This window comes from Dermacentor silvarum, chromosome 3 (assembly GCF_013339745.2).
Source record: "Dermacentor silvarum isolate Dsil-2018 chromosome 3, BIME_Dsil_1.4, whole genome shotgun sequence".
Lineage (NCBI taxonomy): Eukaryota > Metazoa > Arthropoda > Arachnida > Ixodida > Ixodidae > Dermacentor > Dermacentor silvarum.
The window spans coordinates 139,179,986-139,199,601 of NC_051156.1; the positions used below are offsets into that span (position 1 = coordinate 139,179,986).

General features: G+C 47.2%; 1 protein-coding gene across 1 annotated transcript in view; it reads right to left on the reverse strand.

The window, feature by feature from the left end:
- The window catches only part of LOC119445826 (chondroadherin-like protein), a 128,684-nt gene that overhangs the window by 39,404 nt on the left and 69,664 nt on the right, over positions 1 to 19,616 (reverse strand). Inside the window, exon 2 of the mRNA XM_037710119.2 lies at positions 13,216 to 13,285. The gene's annotated coding sequence lies outside the window, so the exon portion shown is untranslated. The remainder of the gene's footprint in view (positions 1 to 13,215; positions 13,286 to 19,616) is intronic.

Genomic DNA, 19,616 nt, shown 5'->3' on the forward strand with positions numbered 1-19,616 from the left:
ATCTTTTACTTGGGAGGAACCACGAAGGTATGGTTCGAGACGCATGAAACCGAAATTACAAGCTGGGACTCCTGCAAGGAAAAGCTACGCGATCTTTTCGGAAGGCCTGTGGGACGTCAAATGGAGGCCAAGCAAGAGCTAGCGTCTCGTGTCCAGACACCAACCGAATCATACGTCGCATATATTCAAGACGTTCTGGCTCTCTGCCGTAAAGCGGACGCGGACATGCTAGAGGCCGATAGGGTTGGACACATCTTGAAGGGCATCGCAGACGATGCGTTCAACCTCCTGCTTTGCAGGAACTGCTCAACGGTTGAATCCATCATAAAGGAATGCCGGAATTTTGAGCAAGCGAAGAGCAAACGCATCGTACAACGCTTCGACCGACTTCCCAATACGGCTGCCACTTCCTCCTGCAACGACCCTCCGGCATCACATCCGCCTGCCACGCCAAGCTTGACACAGGTCATCCGCCGCGAACTTGAGGCTATGGCTCCAAGTTCTCACTGTCCCCATACGCACGACAACATGACCATCTCGCTCATTCAAGCTGTTGTCCGCCAAGAAATTGCCAACATGGACATCCAGTCTGCCGTCCGCCCACGTCCCACCCCTACCACTCCTGTCATTGCCTCTGCTGCACCTCGCCAGTCGTTCCCGAGTCGATATCGGAACCCATCTGAGTGGCGAACACCGGATGACAGGCCGATTTGCTTTGCTTGCTCCCGGGTCGGCCACATCTCCCGCCACTGCCGTAGTAGCCGCTGGTACTCCTCGCCTCGACCATACGCTGATCGCCGCTTCAACCGAGACCCTCGGTCTCTGTCGCCCCTTTCTGAACCATACCATGCCGGCCTTCCCTCTCAGCGACACACAACTAGCCGCTCGCCCTCGCCGCAACGCCGTCAGTCCCGCTCGCCTACACCTCGACGCCCCTCGTCCCCGTCCTACGCGGGCCGCTTCTCGGGAAACTAAGCAATGCAGCCCCCGGAGGTGAGGCTGCGTTGACGACTCGGACTGCAAAACCTCTGCTGACGCCTGCTGCTCGACCGAACCTTGTTGAAATTTTTGTTGATGATGTACCCGTTCAAGCCCTCATCGATACTGGCGCTCAGGTGTCGGTTATGCGATCAGATCTTCGTAGCCGTCTCCGTAAAGTCCTGACACCTGCCGAGTCGCCTGCCGTCCGAGTGGCTAATGGCAGTACAACAGCCGTGATGTGAATGTGCGCCGCCCGTGTTACCATTGCCGGTCGTCCTGTGTTAGTCCTGTTCACTGTACTGGCCGAGTGTCCCCACGAAGTGATTCTTGGAATCAACTTCCTGACTGCTCATTCAGCACTTATTGACTGTGCAACCGGCACCCTTCGCCTTGAACTGCCCCATTACTTTGCCGACCCGACCGAAGACCACAAGTCCCGACTTCGTTCTGCTGAATTTGTTCGCCTGCAACCTGATGCTGCGACCTACATCCTCATGTCGCCTTCTCCTCCACTTCTAGATGGTCCTTACGTGGTGTCCCCACTATGCGACGTTCTCCTGGCACGCCAAATCGCACTACCCAGCTCCATTGTCACTCTTGTAAACAATCGAGCGTGGCTTCCCCTTCTGAACTTTGGTTCGTGTCTGCAAGTGCTTCCTGAGGGTGTATCTCTCGCTTTGCTGTCCCCTTTGGAGTAGCTGCTCTTACGCCCGAACCACGATTCGACACTGCTGCAGCTTCCGACCGTCCTATTTCAAGCAACGACAAGTTTACGCCCATGATAGCTACTGACCTACGGCCTGCTTACGCCGACGCCCTTCGCCGTATTCTGATGTCCTATGAAGACATCTTTGATTTTGGAAATCGCCCTCTAGGTCGCACCCGTGTCGTCACCCATCCCATCCTCACTGGTGACGCTCCTCCTATACACCGTAGGCCCTACCGTGTGTTAGCAGCTGAACGCCAGGTGATCCAAACGGAGGTGGACAAAATGCTCTCCAAAGATATTATCGAGCCTTCCTGCAGTCCGTGGGCGTCACCTGTCGTTTTGGTTAAAAAGAAGGACAATACCTGGAGATTTTGTATCGATTACCGTCACCTGAATAAGATTACGAAAAAGGACGTGTATCCGCTTCCGCGTATTGATGACGCGCTGGACTGCTTACACGGTGCCAGTTATTTTTCATCGATTGATTTGCGCTCCGGCTACTGGCAAATCGCAGTGGATGAACGAGATCGCGAAAAGACCGCCTTCGTCACCCCTGATGGTCTCTACCAATTTAAAGTGATGCCTTTTTTAATGCCGCATGATGGACTCTCTTCTGCGCGGATTCAAATGGACCACATGCCTCTGCTACCTTGATGACGTCATAGTTTTTTCACCGACGTTTGAGAGCCACCTTCACCGACTCTCAGCTATCCTTGATGTTTTTAGACGTGCCGGCCTACAACTCAATTCTGCAAAATGCCATTTCGGCCGCCGCCAAATACGAGTACTTGGTCACTTGGTTGACGCTTCTGGCGTCCAGCCTGATCCTGACAAAGTTCGTGCCGTTGGGGAGTTTCCCCTTCCGCGTTCTCCTACCGATGTCCGCAGTTTTCTAGGGCTGTGTTCCTATTTTCGGCGATTTATCCAGAACTTTGCCGAAATCGCTCGTCCTCTCACAGACCTTCTGAAGAAGGACACCACTTTTCGTTGGGGACCCGACCAGGCTGAAGCATTTTCAACGCTTATCAGTCGCCTTCCCAATCCACCCGTGTTGGGTCATTTTGATCCGCATGCTTACACCGAAGTTCGCACTGATGCAAGCGGCCATGGCATTGGCGCTATCTTGTCCCAACGACAGCGGGACACCAATCGCGTGATCGCGTATGCTAGCCGTCTTCTTTCTGCACCAGAGCGAAACTACTCGATAACAGAACGTGAATGATTGGCCCTTGTTTGGTCCATTGCTAAGTTCCGCCCTTACCTGTTCGGTCGACATTTCACCGTCGTGACAGATCATCATGCCTTATGTTAGCTATCCTCACTCAGAGACCCGACAGGCCGTCTTGGCCGCTGGGCTTTACGCCTGCAAGAGTACACGTTTTCCGTGTCCTACAAATCTGGGCGGTTACATAAGGACGCCGACGGCCGCTCCCGCTACCCTGTCGACCCACCGGATGGCATCGAAACCGATACAGATACCTGCGTTTTGTCCATCTCCGACTTCTCACGCATCGCCGACGAGCAGTGTCGTGACCCATATTCGCGATCCCTCATCGAACGCATTACCTCGGAGCAACAGGACGCTTCTCTCCGTATGTTTGTTCTCCAGGACGGGACCTTATATCGACGCAATATGAATCCTCATGGTGCTGAATTGCTCCTCGTCGTTCCCCAGCATCTGCGCTCGACAATTCTCTCGCAGTTACACGATGCGCCTACCGCTGGTCATTTCGGTGTCTCCCGTACATATGACCGTGTGCGCAGACGATTTTTCTGGCCTGGGCTATATCGCTCTGTTCGAAGCTACGTCGCTGCCTGCGAACTTTGCCAACGCCGCAAGAAGCCTCCATTGTCTCCCGCTTGCCACCTTCAGCCTATAGATATCCCCAGTGAGCCATTTTTCCGCGTCGGCCTGGACCTCCTTGGCCCATTCCCTACCTCATCCTCGGGCAACAAGTGGGTGGCTGTTGCGACGGACTATACCAGGCGTTATGCCATAACGCGGGCCCTCCCTACAAGCTGCGCAACTGATGTGGCTGATTTTCTCCTCCATGAAGTCATCCTGCATCATGGTGCCCCACGTCAGCTACTCACCGATAGAGGCCCCTGTTTTCTTTCTAAGGTTGTCGACGACCTTCTTCGTTCTTGCTCAACGTCCCACAAGTTCACGACGGCTTACCACCCACAGACAAACGGACTTACCGAGCGTCTCAACCGTACACTTACGGACATGCTCTCCATGTACGTGAGTGATGATCACCGGGATTGGGACTGCACCTTACCTTTCGTGACGTTTGCATACAATTCGTCGCGTCACGATATTACTGGTTATTCCCCGTTCTATCTAGTATATGGCCGTCACCCTCTCCTGCCTCTTGACTCACTGCTCCCTTCTGACGCCACCACTACCACGTTCTATGCTCAAGACGCCATTGTTCGCGCGGCCGCAGCACGTCGTATTGCCCGTGACCGTCTTCTGGCATCTCAGACTATCCAGAAGCACTGTTACGACAGTCATCGTCGGGACGCTCATTTCAGCCCTGGGTCCCTTGTTCTGCTTTGGGTACCCTCCCGTCGCGTCGGCCTTTGCGAAAAACTGCTGCCACGATACGTCGGGCCATACCGAGTTCTTCGCCAAGTCACCAGCCTCACATATGAGATCTCACCTGTGAATTCAAAGTCTTCTACCACCCCAGGAACTGATATCGTGCACGTTTCGCGACTAAAGCCCTATAACTCGCACGCTGATTCGACACCCTAAGAAGCATCGAGACGATGCTTCTGCCGCCGGGGGGTTCATGTCACGTACGAGTTTGTACCGCTGTGGACAAAATGACGTTGGTTGGGGAAGAAGAGGCTGAAGTGTCTCGGAGCTCGGTAGATGGTGTCACCCTGGCCACAGAGCTACAACCCTCTGTATATATTGTAAATACATATATTTTCTCCCCGTAACAATATCATGGTTCTTGTTTTTCTCAATTTATACTTCGCAGACCTCTCAAGAAACGCCTGCTGGAAGTAGCGCTGTACTTGGTGTACCTATTTCTTTCCTTATGTCCCTTTCTTAACATGATATTGCAAGATTGCCATGAAAATTAACTAGTCCAAGTTCCAATTCTAGATAAAAAGTTTCGTAGAAACAGCTTGAAGTGGCTCAGCAGACCGTTACGAGGCACACATGCAACAGGTAAATTAATCGCAGAGATGTAATCAGGTACTCCAAATACGTTAACCGCTCAATTGCAGCCATTATACTTTAGTTAAAGTGTGTACCGTTAACTAGTACAACCAAAAAGTAAATTGAGCATCAATTCGCATTACGAGCTCATCGGGCACAATGATGCATAAAAATGAATAATCAAAGCTTCAACATTATTTTCGTAGCACAAGCACACAAACGGGCACGCTTTGGCCGAGAAAAGGCGTATGTGTCATTGGCGGAGGTGGTGGGATTGGACCAGAACCCTGGACCTTCGTCGCAACGCAACGGGACACTCCAGCCCGTCTCTCTCATGCAGGAAAAAGACCCTCCACACTCTGCTACTTCGGCACCTACACCAATTGTACAGGAGCTTATTTGGTTCGTCAAACAGCATCAAGAAACGCGGCAGCAGAACCGAGGCACAGCCAGATCGTCAAACTGGCTCCGAGCCACGTGATGGCTAAGCGGGCTTTCTAGCGTGTCGATCTTTTTCCTTAGAGTCGGCGTACAGGCTCAGCATTAGGAAAACGAAAACAAAAGCAAAAGTAGTAGACTCCGGTCATTCTTCCGTTTTTCATTGTCTATCTTATAATAACTAAGTCAAAAGGAGTACGCGTCACCTGCAAACGGCGACAACTATTCCAGTTTCATTTAAATTATAAAAGAATTTTTCGTTCTATGAAATCACGCATGTGTTATGTATCTATCTACGTCTGTAGAAACCGATTTTTGATAATTTCGCACCATTATTTCTCAAAGAACCAGTAGGTACGAGCGTGAGCGGTGCAATAGATTCAAGTAAAACATCAGACATAGCCTTCCCCAATCTACGAACATAGTTAAATGAGAAAGCATTGCACCTGGAGTTTCCTGTGACCAAGACGTGCCCACAAAATTTCACCTCTCAGCTTACCGAGACAAGAATAAAACGCAAGCCACCGATCAAAAAAAAACTTATCCGAATTGTACAACACCGTCCTTCAATTGGAAACAAATGCGCTTCACTAACTTAGTCTGTAATGAAAATTTAAGTGCAGCAATCCTGTCTGCTCTAGCGCGAGAACGCTCATACCGTAATTTTTAAACTGGTTGAAGTTTACTTACGCACTGGCGTTTTGCAAGCTACCGTCAACAACTACAGTATGAATTTATTCATAATCTCGGTTTCTAACGAACACTAACCACCTGGGGTTTCTGAACGCGCACCTAAATAAAAAAATGAAGCGGGATTTCAAGTAAGTGTGCCACACACTTCACTCGGCATTCTTGGATTCCAAAGCTCGCCCTAATAACACAGCTTAGTACTAAACGTTGCGCAGCTTCTATAGGGGAAGGCGTTTATCGATAGTACGCTTCATTCATTTCACACACGCACACCCACACACACACACACACACACACACACGCACACACACACACACACACACCCAAACACATACCCCCCCACACACACACACACACACACACACACACACACACACACTAGAGCACTGCACGGGCCGATTTTTGCGGCCCAGACCCGGCCCGGGCCCGTTTTTACATTGGGCGGCCCGCCCGAGCCCGATCAAAACTTTTATGGCCAGACCCGGGCCCGGCCCGGGCCCGGAAATAATCTACGTTACCCGCCCGGCCCGGCCCGCCACCCCTTTACCTTAGGCCCGAACCCGGCCCGAGCCCGACTCGAAACCGGCCCGAACCCGGCCCGAGACCGAAAAATACATGTTTTTCAGAGTTGAGAAGCCCGAGAATAACTCGCAGAAAGCCCGAGCCCGGCCCGGGCCCGCGTATAAAAACTGGAGCCCGGCCCGGGCCCGGGTCAGAAAGCACACGCCGTGCCCGAGCCCGGCCCGAGCCCGTGAAAAAACTCCTCTACCCGGCCCGGCCCGGCCCGTGGGCCGGGCCGGGCCCGGGCTTTCGGGTAAGCCCGAGCCCGTGCAGTGCTCTAACACACACACACACACACAAACACCCACACACACACACACCCACACACAAACACCCACACCCACACACACACACACACACACACACACACACACACACACACACACACACACATGCACACATGCACACATCCACACACACACGCACACCCACACACCCCGACACACACTAACACATACACCCCCACACCCACAAACACCCACACACACACAAACACCCACCCACACACACACACACACACACGTCCACCCTCCCCACACACACAAACACCCACACACACGCACACACACCCACACACACCCACACACATACCCACCCACACACACACGCACACCCACACACACACACACACACACACACACACACACACACACCGACACACACACCAACACACACACACAAGGCATTTTGATCAGTGTCGCTGTCTGTTTCCGAAAACTTACTGTCCGAAAACGCGCGATAGAGCCAGTCCTGTAGCAAGCTAACGATAACCTCTGCATAACTTAAAATCTAGCCGCATTTCTCCTGCTGGGAGACCGCGCGGTCAACCTCGCTTGTCCACGCTATATTGCTGCGGTGAGAAGAACCTAAAATCCGGGGTGCCAAATCAGTGCATTTAAAAGAGAGCCAATCGATCACCGCGGTCGTTAGTACGAAACGTGTCATTACGGCGCCGACCACCAGGCGCGGAAGAGAAGCCTTCGCGGCCGGCGTGAACATCAGGCGCTAGCGTAGCCACTCTGCGCACCCTCTTTAATGGAAGCCAAATTACTCTTTGTCGGTAAGTTAGGGCTTTTTTGTGCTGTCACGCCAACAGACGATTACAACCCGTAGCTTCTCTCGTAATGCCCTGCGGTGTCGCGATTCTAAGTGGCTAATGATTCTATCTAGGCTTAAACGTGCTGTTCAGAGACGCTTTGTCCGCATGTTGTTCTCGTTATCGAAGCTAATAGGAGGGGGGAAAGATAAAAAGCTACAATAGGCTGTGTTGTGCGAGAAAGGCAACAGAGCTAACTAAATGCCTTTTCAAAATTGGAGCAACAGCAACCAAGCGATCCGCGAAGCGTTTTCTGTGTTTCGCCTCGTTTCGATGCACTCGGTGTCCGTTCTATCACTACGGCGAAAAAGACAAAATCCGAGCACTTAATTTTGTCCTACCGCTTGCGCGAGGTTACGCATGGTGTGGAATACGCGGTTCGAATAAACCAAAGAGTCTTAAAATACCTGTGTGAGTCGTTGATCTCTGTATTCGTTGTGTTTGCGCTGTGAGCGAGATAAAATTCACTGACACAACGCAATGGAAGTCTGGTGTTCCGGTCGAAATGCTGCACTCGTACGATTTCATTGATTATTCATTGCTTGGCATCCTTAATTTCTTTTTCTTACCCTTCCAAAAAATCGCGCATCTTTAATGCACTTTATGCGTTCTACACTGGAAGAAATTTCGCGTCGTTGCTAGGACTTGCGCTAAGGTATGCTCTTGCTCCGTGCAAGATTTTCATGAATTGTATAGACCAAATACCAGTGACACAATGAAGCAGTGGGAGGCACAGCTCGCCCGCTCCGACCTGGCAAGACAAAAGTCTTTAATTAGCCAGGTCAGGCAGGCGGCAGAGGCCAGTGGGTCCCTGGACTGTGAGGCTCCGACCACCCCTCCTTAATATCTTTTCCATTACAATAAAGTTTCTATTAAAGTTTCTATTTCATGAAGAAAAACCGAGCTTTTGCTCGACACCAGTGCGCAGGCATTCGAAATCTCCTGAATGCTACAGAACTCAGCGGCAATCAAAGTTGCGTATTTGCTGTACTGCTATGGAAGCCAGTCGCGTGTGCCGGCACATCAGCTGCTCTTAACAAAAATCTCGCTGGAAGGCAATAGCGCGGCACATACAATAATGTTCATAAGGAAACTTTCGTATCTGAAGATGTGTGCATTGTATATATCTAGAAAGATATGACAGACAAGCAATTTATCCGTGTTGAAACGGAAAAATGCGGTTTTTCATTCATTTCCTTCCGACCAAGTCTAATTTTACTCACAAGTGCGTTCAATAAACGAAGTGCAACGGAAGTTCGTAAAAGCTGATTGTTACGCTTGATACGGACACCAGATCGTAATTCGGCACTACTCAGCTAACCGACCCTGTAAAGGCTGCACCGCCACAGAAAGAGAAATAAGAAGGTGAAGCATCACCATGAGACGACATAGTGAGGGTCGGTACGGTCCCTCTTGCATGAAACTTGCCCATATATCCTTTCAGTAATGCTAAGCGGATTATAAATAAATGTCTGCTGGAATGGAAAGCCACTATCATCGGCCTTGTCCACCATGGTAGATTTCGACGTTTTCCGCTTTGATGCCGACGCATTAGTAGCGTAATCACATGCAAATACTAATGATTTGAAGGAGATTTCCACATACCGTTCCTTGTTTCTAAAGTTTACACGAAGTCAATGGACAGTGTTCCAGCGTTCCTTCCAATAGGTGTCAAGCTTCAAGAGGATTGATCGACGACAACGCTTGTGTTTATGTTTAGGGGATTAAGAATGATCGACCCGACGTTTGTGTTAAGGGATTTCGTCAGCATGAATTGAGTTTTAACAGCGGAGCTGTTTAGGCCGAGCGTTAGTCCGTAACATGCGAACAGAAAATGTGGGCCGATCCTGGCGGTTGTGCAGAGAGTCCACGCACAATAACACATACCTCTATGAACTAGCGAAGATGAGCCTAAGTCAAGCTAAGCATGGTTGGGACACACTAAGCTTAGTCAGTCATCGATAGCCTATCGATAGGCAATCAATAGCTAATCGATCAATACTAATAAATTCCGGGAAATGCTGGGGCTGACTTGGTAGTGCCTAGCCTAGGCCAAATACGTGGCCAATACCTTGCGATAGCCACTCGATAGCAAATCAATAGCTAATCAATAATCAGTAAATTCCGGAAAATGCTGGGAATGACTTGGTAGTGTTTAGCCTACCCTAAATACGTTGCGAATACCTTACGATAGTCATTCAATAGCTAATCTACAATCGATCAATAACCATTAAATTACGGGAAATGCTGGGGATGACATGGTAGTGCTTAGCCTAGCCCAAAAGCCAGGACTAGCTAGGTGCCCATTAGCTCCGCTGTCTCTTTAGCATTGCGCCTCCAGTGCAAGCAACGCTATTTTTTTTTCAGAATGAAAGTGTACTTTGAGCAAGAAAGACAAACATTTTAGGATACTAAAAGACATTTCATTCAACTGAAACAAGGTTGGTTGGAGTTTAGAAATTTCATAGCAAACATTTTTGTGCATACGCGTTTGCTGCTACATTATATAGATCTACAATAAGAAATTTGCGAATGTATCCAAGTATCTTAAGATACAAATGGAAAGTATCGTATCGTATACAATAACAGTGGCAGTATCTTGTATCTGTATCTTAAATACTTGTTGCCCGAGTATCTTGTATTGTATCATGATACAATTGGAAAGTATATTTGCCCAGCCCTGGTGCTAAGCACCAGGGCTGGGTGGACTTTTATAAATAATGACATTGGGACGAACGATTGCACATTTCTCAATGCACTAGTTTCTGCTCAGCAAATTAGGGTCACTTGTCGGAAAATTTCACCCCATGTTTATTTTGCTACTGCGCAGAATGCTTCCCGTAAGTGGTCTCGAAGTGCCCATCACTGCGAGAATGCCAGTTTGAGCGGTAACTACAGAGCGAGAGGGAATAGTTCTGCGGGTCTGCCACTTCTAGCCTAGAGACCTGCCCACAATACTAGCACGTTGCGATAATTGAACCAAAAAGCGCAGCCTTCACACGTCCTCGCAGAATGGCAAGAATTCATCACTTTCACAGTCTGGGCACAACGGCAAAAAAAAAAAGATACAGAACAGAAAGGCTAATTACTTTCTCATTGATAGGTTTCGTAGGTTCTGCTTTCAAAACACCGCTTCCACCTCGTAATTGGAAAAAAAATATTGTTTCGTTATGAAAGATCATAAAAGTCTCACTTCCCTTACCTTTTCTTCAACTTGAATCCAAACACGCGGTGTGGTTGATGGCAGAAGAACGTTAGCGATTTCATGGTCTGATTTTTTACAGTGAAGCTATTTACGTCTAGCCCCCGTATGCATCAACCGCATGCGTTACAAAGGGGGGCGGGGGGTACCCTGAGCGGCTCACGTCCGTATCGGGGACAGGGCGCGTGGGCAGGAATGGATACGGGTAGGGAAGACGGGGAAAGAGTGAGGCTGCAGCACTGCAGCAATGGGGACGGGTAGGGGGAGAGAGGGAGAGAGTGTGGTGACGGCGCTTGTGCACGGCGCCTATGAATCACAGAAGTTGTAACGCAACGCGCGTCGGAGGTGCAGGCACGGCTGCAGCACCGGTTGCGGCAGATGCATGAGAAAGGCGGTGACCGCAGCGGCGCTTGTGTCGGCGTAGTGTGGTGCCGTATGAAAGAAAGATGTGTGGTTTCGTAATGTATACAGCCCATGTATGCAGCCCATGTATACAGTCTAAACAGCTTCGCTTGTAATCCGGCTCCGTATGAATGTTCCGGCCCCACGATTTTTTTTTTTCGCTCACTGGACAGATTCACGGGTTGGTTGGCTACCAACTTTAGACCTCAGTGTGACGCTTTTCGCTGTTAAACCATTCAATAGATCTTGCAGTAGCTCCTCAGGTTTCGGTTACATTGGGAAGCTAGTGGAACAAATTGCATTGGCTCCTTCACCTGTACTTTTCTTTCTTGTCTCTGGATATCTAGCGTTCCCGGCACTGCTCTGCCAACTAGAACTACGATCTTCCAAACGAGCTCAACGCGATATTTCTCGTCAGTGTATGTCAAAGCCCGAACTCAGGTTGTTGCTCGGCTCTCGCAAAACCCACTAGAGTTTTAGGAAAAGAAGAGGGAGGGAGGAACAACGCCTAACAATTAGATGAAGGAAATGAGCACTGCTGCATAGTCTACAATAATTACTGCATTGTTACTTATTTCATTTCAGATTGATATATTTTATACTCATGTTTTCTGCGACGTAATATGTTCATGTTATTTAATTATTCGGTATCAAATGCTCGGTCATATATTTCTATGGTATATAATGTTACGTTTCTGTTCATATTTAGAATGCATTGATATCATGCATGTGCGTCGGACTTGGTCGCCATATGTGCCATGATGTCAAGTCCTGCTTTGTGTCTCGTTTCCGAGCCTTTATCAAGATAAGGACCACAGGTTTTAGCCCAGTAAACTATCCCAGGATTGTTTTTCCAGGATTGTTCTGGAAAAATAAAAGGCACTGAATTGAATCGAACGCGTTCACCACAGTTTGTGCAAATATTTAGCCAAAATACGAAGCCTATTATGATATGAGGCTCCCTTAATTTGAAAAATGTGTGGAGCATAGCTTCAGGGGGTCTTGTGCACTGCTGGTGCATTTTTCCTTCTCTAGCTTTACACGAAAATTTCTGGTGGCCTCCAATTCGCTTCAGGACTGTGCCAACGCGGCAACGTCTTTGCTGATGTTTCTCCTTGATATCAGAGAACTACAGTTGCAATGTGGGCTTGCTTACATGACGTTTTGAAATACTCTAGTGGCGCAAGTGAGGACACGGACAGATAGGGACGGAAAGAAAGAGAGATAGAATATTATGTTTAAATGATGGCGTTAGGCCTATTTGGACAAGTGGGTAAGGGGAAAGGACCTAAGTACGGCTCACTATGGAAGCTTCACACGCGAAGCTACATCCGCATTCACCTCCACAAGTGTAATGCTATGCATGCTAAAGGGAGAGAGAAAGGAAGCAAGGAAAATAAAAGCAAGGAGGTCAACCACACGAACGTCCGGTTTGCTACCCTACACTGGGGGTAAGGAAAAGTGGGAATAGAAGGAGGAGGAAAGAGGTAGAGAGTAAGGTAACTCCAAATATTCATCATCTCGTGTGGCAATGCGAAGGAGTCAAAACATTCCGGGAAACGTACAGGCCTAAAGAGGTGACGTCATTTGAATTCAACACGGGCTAACGTCAAAGATACACTTAACTCCCTATAGAGACCCAGGTACACAGACTTGCCGACGGTGCTAACTACCAATAACAGTTTATTTTCAATGAGCTCGACTGTTGATAACCATTGTTTGTAACGCATATTATTCTTTTGTTTTTATCACTTGAATGCTTTCACGAGCTTGTGCACGTACTTGTGACGTGTTTCGGCGGATGGTATAGGTGCGGCTCGACTCCGAAAAGAGAACATTGTTGGAAGTCAGCGTCGCATGTGTATCTGTGTAGCTGTATCTGAGTCATCTCGCGTCCAGTTTTCCTGCTTGCACTACCGGAATACTTCACTCATTCGAAATTTTGTACACGTTGTTACCTTTCAGAGGAAGTGAGCCACGCTTGGACGGGGCAGCGGCAGCGTCTTACTCGCCTTCATCGCATGGCCTCTGCAAAATGTGAAAGACAACCACTTTCATAAGATTTATCGATAAAAAAAAACACCTAAACACTTGAAAAAGCGGCAAAGATCTTTCTAATTATGTCCAAGAGATTGCGCTCAATTCAACGATTCGGTACGCCTACAAAACGGAGCATTGTTTCTCAGCCTTATTACTAGCCTGGTGGGAGGACATTGTCAACTTACACGGTCTCTGCATCATCACAGTTTTTTTTTTTTGGCTCCTTCACCACCCCTCCTCATCCCTATTCCCTGTGTATTGCGGAAATGGCTTCCCTTTCATCGTTGTCAACCTGCTCGACAGTGGCCGGCTCACGCCATGTGTACGAAACCTGCACCAACTTTGAGAGCCATTGACAGCCATTCTGCAGCCTTTATTCGCATTTATCCAGTGAGTATCTAATCACTAAAACATTGACGAAGTGGCAATAAAGGGATCACCCTGAATGAGTGGAGCACATAAAAAACAGAAAAAGTAATAGATATTGTCAGACTGAACAAACACCTCTCACGCAGCCTGCTGCACGAAGGAAAATTACTTCCGGTTAAATCAAAACCCTCGCGCGGTCATGAATGGACTAAAAAAAAGTAAGCGTTAAGAAATTTGCGCAAATGCAGAAACATTATTCTTGTTTGAGTACCATACGATACGAATGCAAATACGTGCTCAAAAAAGCGGAAAAAATAAACAAGAAGCGCTAAACGGCGCACTTCACCTCTACGCCACAAAAGCAAAAGAGCAAAAGTAGAAATAGTATGCCAAGTAAATTAGCGAGTGTAGCGAGGAAATATAGCAAGTAGTGCAAGGGCAAATGGTACAGCGAGTAAAAAAAAAAAACACAACACAGCACTGCCACAACCGTACAGAGCAGCTCGCGATAAAGAGTAGCATGAAAACAGCGGAGCAACGAAACAGCACAACGCTATATTTAATACTCTTTTTTTATTAGACGAAGCAAAGTGGGAAGTTATACTGCCCGACGTTATTTCGTCACATTATTGTTACCTCCATAGTGTTATGGTAAGCCAAACCTCGTTAAGAGACCTTTGATTATGTAACCAGCTGCTTTCTATTTACGAAGGAAATGCGCGGAAAAAAGGTAAAGCATATGCCATGAATGGACCAGAGTTCGCTTGTTGTAGTTAACATATGCGCCCGAATTTCATGTGAGGCAAGCTCTCAAATGTACGCAATTTATGCTACTGCAAGAAAGCGAGAAATTTCGTAAAAGGGAAACGTGTTGCAGCAAATAAAAAGTACAATGAGCTTTTGCTAATGTTAAAAGTATGGAAGTAATCAAGCTTGCGAAGCGTCAGCGAGCGCCGTGCACAGATTTGGTTAGATAGGGAAATTGTATATTCCTATTTTTTTGCTTGGCAAATTATTTTATTATAAGAATTTTCTCTTGCTTAATACGTCCTCTCCACTGACCACAACATCGTCGATAGGCTACGTATAAATAAACCCTGTAATTACGCCGCTCAATGTAGAAAGTGCTTTAACATTCTGCAGGAATTTATGTTTTCTATTTTGAGCACCAGTCCCGCCGTCACACTCCCTTCTGGTTCACTGGGATATCCTTTTTTTTTTCGGAAACGAAGCTCAATCTATTTCAATCATGAAGCAGCCAATTTCCCCGCTAGCGTTCTTTTCTTGTTTTTTCACAATTAAAATTCGTGTTGTGGCGACGACCGCGATAGCGTTTCCTCGTAAAGCCCCCCTGCATGTGCGAGTATACAGCTATAGACTACGAGATTACTCTAAATCCTCGCGGGAGCGTCGCTGCTGCAGTCTAATTAGGCGCTTCGTTATCCGGATTTGCGCCGTGCTCGTTCGTCCCTTCTTCCTTCACCTTATGTTGTCGCCGGGCTTTGCACCATCGGTGCGACACTTCCCGCACCCCTATTAGGCTCAGCAGCGGCAGCTTGGCACGACTTCGCTGAGAGCCCGATCGATGACGTCGACAACGACACATGTGTTGCTTAGGTTTTCGTTAAATTATTGTCTTTAAGCTGCCGTATCGAAAGACGTTTGTAAGTCTCAAGACGCTACTGTCATCGTTCTAAACAAAGGGATTTGTTAATGAAAGGGCGCCCAGCAAATTGGAAGGGGCATAGATCGCGCGCTCTCCAACGACATCATTAGGAAAGTGAACGATTTCAGATTCTCGCTCATGGTGCTGTCTTGTAAAGACTGCTAAAGTTAGGACTCCCGTACCTTGTGTGTAAATCAGCACGTGATTAGGGCCCCAACATTGAGCAAGTGGAAGCTAACTATCGTATTAATTGTGTGAACGCCAGAAAAAAAATTCCAGGAGTCTTAGTAACCTTGTAGTCCTCCAGAAATGCTGATTAGAAATTTGCTACCAATAAATCGCCAGGACTCGTATGCGATGATACTGGCTTTCACCCTTCTTCCAAGCCTACTATACATTAATTACATCAACCAATTCACGTATTTTAGACCTGGAAAGAGAGAGGCAGTAATCGAGGCAACACAGAAGACAGAAGACGTTCCTCATCGATACGGACGCGTATTAAAAAGGAAGCTTGCGCGAAAGAAATTGGTTGCAAGCTAGCTTCGACATAATATAAATTAATAGTTGTGCCTTATCAACTATCTTAGCTATAATCTTATTGATTACTGTCCTGTCTTATAAGTGTTCAACCCGTTGCAGAGGTTAACCTAGCGGAGGCAGAGCAATTTCTGGCAATGCCAGCAAGGCTAGATCCGCCTGCAGCCAACAACGTCCTCCAACTCCCCTAATCTGCCGGAGTTCATTCAACCTCATTAAGTAGTAAAATTGACTTCATGGTTTACTTTCTTGTACTTGATCGGTAGGGAAGAAAGAAATCAGTCAAGGCATCAGCAGAGACAGAAAACCAGTACAAGGTAAAACAAGAACTGGCGTGATGAAGTTGGCCTGTCTCTTGAGCGTGTTCAGCAATTTCATGTGAACTGCCCTGCGAAGAGTGGAAGACGGAAGCATCTGCGCACAAGCATAAGCGGACGCGTCGTACGTGTCAGGCAAGGGGAAGAAGGCTCGGGAAATACTAAATGATAGGCAATAAGGGAACAGCTGGTTTGGAGAGACGCGATGAAAAAGAGAGCCGGCCGGGAAACGCGATGGATCATTTGCTCTCCGGCCACCCTCGCGCTTGTTCATTCTTTTCGTCCTGATAATAGCCTCTCTCCAGCGAATCAGGAGCAACAGAGAATTGTCGTCAACGCGCCAATTAACGTGCATCGTGCATGCGATAATGGGATGCCACTCGCAGAACTGGTCGCAGGTACCTAGTAGAAAGCCGGTTGCCGCTTTACTGTATGTTCAGTCAACACCGCCTGTGACAGGAATGGGGTGGGGGCTCATTGTGTTGAGGCGCGGTCTGGCTACGCCCGTGAGCGAGTGAGTTGCACATTTTAAAATGCGGATTTATCGCGTCGGTTTCCCTGTGTTCATTATTCAAGTAACAAAAATATAGAAGCCGTTGTAGCTGGAGGTTCAAGTCGCTGTACTATCAACGGCCTATCCGGGTATGAGGTTCAGTACGTGGTTCGTGAAGCTTCTTGTATGAAACCTCTTGTGTGTCTCTTGCGCCTCCGAAATGTGTAATCATGCGAAATTGTAATAAGGCTATACAGTTTTTCATAGTGTATTTAATGGTCCGTGCCAACTTGCCGGACACCTAATGCGCGTCCCGTATCTAATGACGTGAAAAAAAACAAAAGGAGGTAAAAGACGTACAGGCGCGCATATCGGAGATAACAGCTGTCATTCACCGAGTGCGTGCTAGATGGCGCCAAAATTCCGCGCCGCAGGCAAAGCACAAGGCTTCATCAACTAAAGCACTACGTGCACCCTGAGGTTCGTCAACGTGCATTTTAAACAGAAGATTATTGAGCAAGAATGCGTACGTTAGCTGCCCTGTGTACAATAGGGACATGAGCTTGCTGTCGCAGCTACTTTCAGCTGTAGTTTTCTGGAAATGACCTTTTTTGTTTTCGTTTTCTTCATTAAGAAAGTGAAACATAATGCATGCATAGCAGCACGAAGTAATACCTTTCTCGCAGTGTTATAGTTCTACTTGTCGTTTAGACTTAGAAAAGGAAATATTGAAATAAATACGTATTCAAGTAGAAGAATTATTTTTTGCGCATATGTTTGTACTCTCGCACCCCCTTCTATTTCTTTCCCCTCCCGGCACCACATATTATACAGGGTGTGCAAGATTTAAAAATAAGCCAGTGCAATTTAGCAGGACGCGACTAAATGCATGTTGTTGCCTATTGTATGGACCAAGTCACACTTTATTTTCTCTTTAATTGCATAATTAGTCGAGCTAATTACCGAACTTTCCAAGTATTACCTTAAAGTGAAACTTTAAATGAGGAAGTGGTAGAGCGTTTTAGAACACATCTAAGCCAGCAGCTTCTAACCTCCCTATTGTTAACTAATAATTTTTTCTGCGTCCGAATGAAATAACCGCCAAATGTGAAAAAAAAAAAGAAAGAAAGTGGCATGCCCACCTAAGCGCCGCGAATGCAGTGCGCTCCAGGCTAAATGCGCTCTTTGTTCACATGCGGCACCTTTCAGTGCACTCCATGCGGAGAGCGCCGGAGTGAGCAGGTCACGTGCTTCTTTTTCATATGTCGCGTAATTTGTTGAGCCTTTAGGACGAAGAAGTGAACTGGACGTAACAAGTAGAAAATTAGAAGCTCAGAAATCTGCAATTTCAAATTATAAAAGATTTGAAATAGGAAAACTAGGGTGGAAAGTGTTATTATTTTCATGGACAATTCAATTTGAAGGACAATTTCTTGCAAAAAAAAAACGATAATACTCTGCGAATTCTGACTCAAAAATTGTTATCGCAATATGTTTCAAAATTGGCGTTACCTTTTTTTAACGACAGTTCTATGTAGAAAGCGTTAGGATGTTGCTTATGTAGAGAGAAATTCAATGCAATGTAAGTTAACAACTTTAATGCAGCGTAAGTAAACAATACAACTCTTTCTTTTTCTAAAAGGAGCTTGAATTTCTCCATGAAAACTCATTTTTCTTTGCCTTCGTTCATCACAGTTTCTAGAAACCCTGATTGCAGTATTTGGCCTAACTGCGTTTCATTTATGCGTCAAACTATGCTTCGTGGAATGCTAACAGATAACACGAACGCACAGGAGAAGTTTTGTTATGCAGCGTTGAAGTGTATCACGCGCGAATATGAGACTACTAATTTCATTTAGTAATTTCCTTACTAAAAGACAACTCAGATTATTTTATTGTAAGTAACAATTCCGCAGCAAAATTTCTATCAGCTCCACACGGTGCACAGGACTATACGCTGACACGGGATACCGTACCACTTACGTGATGTGCACATAAATAGCCAGGCAAGGATGGTGCGCTAAATTTTGAATTTCCCTATAGTGTTGTTCTGCTATAGTATTATAAGATTGCCAACGGGTTTAGTGTGGATTTAATGTTTCTTTATATGTACATAAAGTGCACGACACGGCAGTGATTGCAGTGGTCACCCGAAAAGGGTACCAGAAGCCTGATAAACAACTCGTATCCTATGAAAAAATAACTGCACGCAGTTCTGAAATCTTCAGTTTTCGAAGCTTCTGCTATGCCTAAAACCCTGCAGAGCGAAAACGCTTTCGCGAAGCTTTTGTGAAAGTAAACACGCAAAAGGACATCCGCCGTGGTGCAAAAAGGCGGTGGCGCCATCAAGCGGTGATATCGTGAAATGCGGGAAGCTTCGGTGCCCAGCGAATAAAAAAAAAAAAAAAAAAACAAGAAAGAAAAGAAAATTGTTAATCTGGTTGCAGCTGTGCTTTCAGGCAGGCAACTCTGGGGCTTCTAAATCATTATTCCTCGTAATAAGCCTTCTCATCGCACTTTTCTGCACTCAACGCAAGTTCTAACTGCATATTGCGAAACAGCAGCTGTGCAATGCCGTCAGAGTGTACGAGTGCGCGTGGCAATCAGGCGAAGCAAGATTTGCAACAAAAAGTATTTTTATAAGGGAGGAGGGAGGAGGAGGAAAGAGAAAGGCAGAAGGCGGGGAGGTTAACCAGAATAACGTGCGGTTGGCTACCCTACACCGGGGGAATGGGAAAAGGGAACACAAAGATGACAGGGAGACAGAGGAAGGAAGGAAAGAAGGGAAATTAGCGGTGAGTTCGCTGACGCGTGAGTTATTGCACCAATAGTCACATACGTTGACTCAAGCCCGTCGTCCTCAAGAAGAACAAAAGGGCCTTCACCGCTTTATGGGCCGACGAGCGATGGGGGCGGTGTTCCGGCAGCACCTGC